Here is a 6,347-nt window from a genome sequence, read left to right as displayed (position 1 = left end):
CCGCCTCTTCAACTTTGACCACCACGCTAGGCCACGGGGAGTACTGGCAAGGCAGTGTCGGTAATGGTGAGGATGTACCTTACTACTCTGACCCGGGGGAGGAGTACGTATCTCCTCCACCTGGCAACGTTGTCGGGTCACCCGAACCATACCGTTACACTCAAGGTAACGACGGTGATAGTACTGTCGACTCGAACTTTTCCGATGCTTAGTATTAATGTATTCTAAATTTACTATGTTAATTATGTTTTTATTTGTCATGTAATGTTTTCGTAATGTTTTTTAAGTATTATGTATGTTTTATTTTGATTTATTATGTAATGTTTTTAATTTAATAAAAATTTAATGTTTAAATAAAATGAAAATTGTAAAATGAGTGGTGAAGTGAGTTGTCGGATGCCAACAAAATTTGGATGAGTGGCGAATGAGTGGTAAAATTGAGGTGACATAAGATGATTGGTTAGAAGTAAGTGGTGAAAAAATGTTTGAGTGGTGGGTTTACAACCCTCTTATAAACTAATAAAAGTAACGATAGCCTTTCAAATTTGTTATAATTTTAGAAAAAAAAATGTATACTTTTATATAACATATTTATATTCCCTTACAACAGCGGAACTTGAACAAAATATTTGGAGGGGTCAATTTGATTCATAGACTTATAACAATGTATTAAAATTTTGAACAAGCCTCAAAATAATTTTTGATTCAATATAAATAAAGGATTAGTTTCCTCGAATGTAAGAAATTTTGAACGAATGTCTATAGTAGTAAATAACTAAAGTTGTGTGTATTGTATGTAAACAACTTTGAAATAATGTTTATTGTATGTAAGAATTTCGTTTTAACCAATTAAAACATGACAAGTGGCATATGTATATGGTTGCCACGTATGTTTTTTTACATACAATAAACATTTTTTCAAGTTGCTTACATACAATACATATAACTTTAGTTTTTTTCTACTATAAACATTCGGTCAAAAATAGTTACATTCCAGGAAACTAATCCCTATAAATAAATAGATAAATCCTAAAAAAGTAAATATATATTATTAAGGTGTGTATAAAATAAATAGTAAAAAGCTTAGAAAATAAGTAATCAAATCTAAATAAGTAAAATATTTATCAGGAATAAATAGCAAAAACAAATGACTACAAGGCTATTATGAGGACTCCGACTCTCCCCATTGAAAAGGGACTTAAGTGATTGAAGCTGATCAACCGAGCTACATATCTTTTGGTGTAAAACTTGCGAAACAATATATATAAGCCGAACATTTTGGAGGGCAGGAGGCATATAGTTCCGTCTATGTTCCCTTATAAAAATTACAAAGATAGTTTTGAAAGTTTATAATTTTTAACATGAAAAATTACCAAACTAATTATTCCCCTTAAAATAAAACACAAATATCTCAATTCTCTTTTTCTCTCTGCCAAAACAGCACACTCATGCAGTATTTTTTCTTTGTATATACCAAAACAACACACACATCCTTTATTTCCATTAATAGCCACTGTCGTTGTTCATCATCACCAACACCCCGGCCATCGCCGTCCATGATATCTGCTGCAACGCGCAAGTACCATACTCGTAGCCTCGTATACCTTTACACTTAGAAATTACTTTTGTAAAATCTCAAAACTTAAACACACGTTTAGTTAAAAAAAAAAATTCGGTCTCCTTTTCGGTTTTCTCAAGAAAACATGAAAACATAATACGTATCTAAAAAATATATTTTAAAGCAAATTTAACTAGAAAAAAAAAAACAATGTTTTTTAATTTACAATGAAATATTTGAAAACATTTTCTTATTGTTTCTTACTTCCATTTTCATTTTCTATTTACCTCTTCCCCTCCTCACATCCTCTCACATCTCTAACATATATAGCGTATGAGAATTTTTTAAAAAAAAAACCTTATATATTGTAACAACCATCATCGGAAAGTCCTGCCCGGGGTACTTTTCAGATCACTTTTCGTTCATGTACTTGTTCATCGAGTTCGTTATGGGAGAGACATTAACTAGGATTGCGATTGTGAGACATTAAGTATGAATTTAATGTTAGTATGTAAGCATATAAACATGTAACAATTCACGAGTACGCGCAACGGAATAATCGAATATGCAATCAAATTAATTAACAAAGAAAAAAATTGAAACGTGTACCTTTGCGCAAAGCTTCCAATATAATTAATATATCGTTTAAAGTAAAACCCCACTATGATCGCACACTAGACACCCCTATATTATATACTAGTACCCGAATCACGAACTAAAAAACCCTTTTTTATACCCATCTATTCCAAACCCTAGCTAAAACCGAAAACCCTTTTTCCTAGCTAAAAGCCGAAAACCGAAAACCCTTTGAGGGAGGGATTCGGCCGAGAATAAGAGGGAGAGAAGAATGAGTTTGTTAGGTCCAGATTTACTGGACTCACTCTAGACGTGATTACTGGAGCCCTCTGAATATTTTTGCAGAAATTATGTGAAGACCAGCGAACAACTTACTTGTACAGGAATCTGGATTCCAACAGATTTGTTCACTGGACTTCACTCCAGTCAAGATCTGTCCACTGAAGAACATTCTCACTGAAGTCGAAGACTAAAGTCTTAAGAAAGAAGTCTAACAAATAGCGGAGGTTACTGGAAGACTTGCCAGATCTCCTGACTGGAGTTCTTGTCAGTGTTCTAAACCTTACAAGTCTGAACACTGATTAAGAGGAATTGACTTTATGCCTTTACATGCCTTTACCCGGATAATCCATTTGTGTTTTGTTAAAAGCCTTACACGCATGTGAAGGTGGTTAGTTAATTTGAAGACAAGTCACTATCATGTGACTTTATTCTTGTACTTTAATCAATGCATTTAAGGAATTAAAGTAATTTCCTTAAATGCATGTAACCATATTTGTACGGCAAAAAGAATATTATATTTATTCTTTTTGCCTATAAATACCAACTCACTTCCCTCGCCCAAACTACATACACTTTTGCAATTTGGTGCCTTCTGTAACACCCCGACTACGGCGGAAACACGAGATGCCACAGAACGACATGGTACAACAGATTAAATGGAAAACATCATAATTAAAGTCTTAAGATCATCCCAATCAAGAGGTTACATAGTTCAAATTAAATTGTCGATAAACCGTTACATAATCCAAATCCAAAACTTAAAAGATAATTGTTTGCATCACAAGCCATCAAGCAACAAACAAATGCAACATCCAGAGGCGGTCCAATAACTAACTTACGGCTCTAAACCTGAAAAGCATGAAGAAAAGAATGTCAACTACGAGAGTTGAGTGAATTCATAGGTTTTTAACTAACAACATAAAGTATATATATATATACATCATAATCAAAAATTTGAGAGTCACCAAAATTTCCATGTATACCTCCAATAGAACCTTTGAAAAGCGTATATTCCACTTACTATAATCAATTTCCATTGGCATATTTAACATAATAAGTTTCATTAAGCTCACTAGGTTTCCTACCAATCAACTCTTTAAATTCGAAAGAAATAAAACTTATCGCAACTCCAGAATCAAAGAACTTAGATGCAAAAACATTATTTAGCGGAAACTTACCTACGATGACATTGTTTTGATTTGCGTTGTTACCTTGATCCCCAGCATTCGCCTGATTCCCACCATAGCCTTGATTCACTTGGTTCCCTCGGTTTCCAACATTCCTCGGGTTCCCACGATTTCCACGGTTTCCTTGGGCTCTCCCCAACCTAGGACAAGTATTCCTCCAATGGTCTGTACCTCCACATTCGAGACATCCTCTTGCTCCACTTCGGCAAGTGGCAGCAAGGTGTCCAAATCGGTGACAATTCGGGCACTGCTTACATTTTCCTCGATGATGGTTGCCACAGCGGTTACATCTTGGCGGTATACCACCGGTTGGTTTGGGGTTAGCATCGGAAACTCCATGATTCCTTACAATCTTTTGCCTCTTATGAGGCCCTCTTCCCCTATGATCATTTAGGCTATTTCCTTCATCTTGTATCCTACTGGCTTCACCTCTCGAAAACCTTCCACTCCCGACTACGTGGTCCATACGCGGGGTAGGCAAGCTTATGGCTTGCCCAATGGTTGTGGGGGCTGCCATAGTAACCACACTTCTCTCTTCTGGCCATTCTCCATAAGTGAACCTTCCAAGCATAGTCGGGTACGCTGGTGCATAGCCGATGAGGATAGGTACGGCTCTGGCGCCTTGGAACCATAGGGGCAACCCATCGAATCCTTCTGTCCCATAAGACTATTTCGGGTGGTATGACGTGAAGGGCTCATTCATGTTTCCTCCCAAGGCATTTCTCTTGCCATTCTCTCTTCTTCCAATTAGTACTTGTGCCGCATTAAGGCCTGCGATCACGCTCTCAGCGATTTGGGTGGCTACCATTGGTATGACGTTGTTGATTTGTTGGGAAATTATTTGGGCTAGCTTGGCACGTCGTTGGGCCTCTTCTTCTTGGCGTTGAGCCTCTTCACTTGATTTCCCGGTGGTTATTCGTGACGCCATGTCCCTATAAGAAGGAACAACGTGGCTTAGTCTTTCTTGTGCAAAATTATACGATATAGACGCGGCTCCTCACTTCTAGATCTCACACAGCGTACCTATACTTATTTGGTAACGAGATCTCATTCGTACACCTAGGTCAATATATATATCCCAATTCATATTCCATTTCTTAATCACTACACACTCGTCACTATGAATATTTAAACGGTTAGGTAACTTAAATCGTGTCAACCATTGTTTTTAGATTGCTTCAGAAAATTTCCAGAACCTATGTACGAACTTGGGACACGAATTAGTGGTTCAAGGTGGACGATCTGGGAAAAACTCATAAAATATGAAATGTAGCCCAGTTAGTTAACTTTCTTCTCCAACTGGTTTCAGGTCAAAAGGCCACTCAGAACTCCAGATATGGCCGTTCTACCAAAAGTGGTCAGAACTGATTTTCCTGCTGTGATATTCATTTTGCGATAGCGATAACTATAGCGTAAAGGAGGTAACACATCACATATCCATAGCAACCATATAGCATTCATTCATATTCATCAAAACATGTTCCTCAAAACTTGCTACATGTAAAAGATGATGTATCAATCATCACAACAAAGTAAAAGTTCAACAAATCCAACACAAACGAAATTGTTCATACATTCAAACAAATGACAAATAAGGAAATCTATCAAGTTATTCCCCTAAACATGAGAGCCGCCACCAACGTGCACACTACAACAAGTACGCAACCCATTGCAAAGATCACCTCCTCGATCCAGCGCACTCCATCAATCGCCATCCCCGCATCACCTCCCATTCGCCTCATCTCGCCAATGGCTCTTTCTATGGTGACTTCTTGATGTCGGACTCTTACCCTTGTATCTCTTAGCCCTCTGGCTATATCCCACACCCTCTCCCTTTCCTCCCGAGTCATTCCCATGGGAGGTGGAGGAGGTACTTCATAAACGGGACGGTGAAGGTTTTCTCCATGTCTTTGGCTGAAGTGGTAAGGATGGTTGCGAGGAAGGCGTGGAGGTAAGTATGGATCATGGGCTGGAATTTGCCCTTCATTTGGGTTCCTTGCCACGTCTTGTCTTGGCGGTGGGGGAGCTCTAGGGGCTGGTGGTGAAGGTGGTGGTGAAGGCGAACGGCGTGCGGGTCGGTTTGAAGCAATGCTCCAAGTACCTTCCCTCTCTTCATCTTCTTCTTCATTAGGCCCTATCTCTAGTCTTCCAACATACCCTTGGCCGGGCACATAAGTATAATTGATAGGGCCAAGATTTACACGCACAGGGCTATGGACAAGCATTCTTGCTGTACGGCGAATGCGGGGTCCTACTTGTGCCGGTGCCGGTGCCGGGGCTGATCCGGAAGCTCCGTTTGCTAGTGACATGGCGTTCCTACACAAGTTACACAAGGTGTAAGATGACGACTCGATTAGACGCCTAGACGACCACGAACGACCGACTCGACCATAGACGACACACGTGGCAACTTGTGGACAGCGAGACGACTTGACGAACCGACTAACCAACTGAACCACAACTCACAAGCTTGACAACGAATGACGACATGCCCAACCACAACCAATGTAAGCAACAACGACCAATACGACTACCGACGATCGATCTTGACTTTCAATGACAAACATAGCCCTTTATAATTGACGTAACGACTACAAATCGACTTGTGGATAGCTCTCATGTATTAAATCTAAGTAGGCAAAGTAATACTAGCCAAGTGGGAGTATAACTAAGGGTTCTAATAAGTAATGCAAACATCGAATTTGGTTATGTGCCTTTTGTACCAAGAATCGTTTTAAAGCTTA

General features: G+C 38.8%; 1 pseudogene; it reads right to left on the bottom strand.

Annotated features, from left to right (window-relative positions):
• Window positions 1-6,347, bottom strand: part of LOC122579425 — a 142,245-nt pseudogene that overhangs the window by 119,148 nt on the left and 16,750 nt on the right.

This window comes from Erigeron canadensis, chromosome 1 (genome assembly GCF_010389155.1).
Source record: "Erigeron canadensis isolate Cc75 chromosome 1, C_canadensis_v1, whole genome shotgun sequence".
Classification (NCBI taxonomy): domain Eukaryota; kingdom Viridiplantae; phylum Streptophyta; class Magnoliopsida; order Asterales; family Asteraceae; genus Erigeron; species Erigeron canadensis.
This window is presented reverse-complemented; position numbering and strand designations above follow the sequence as displayed.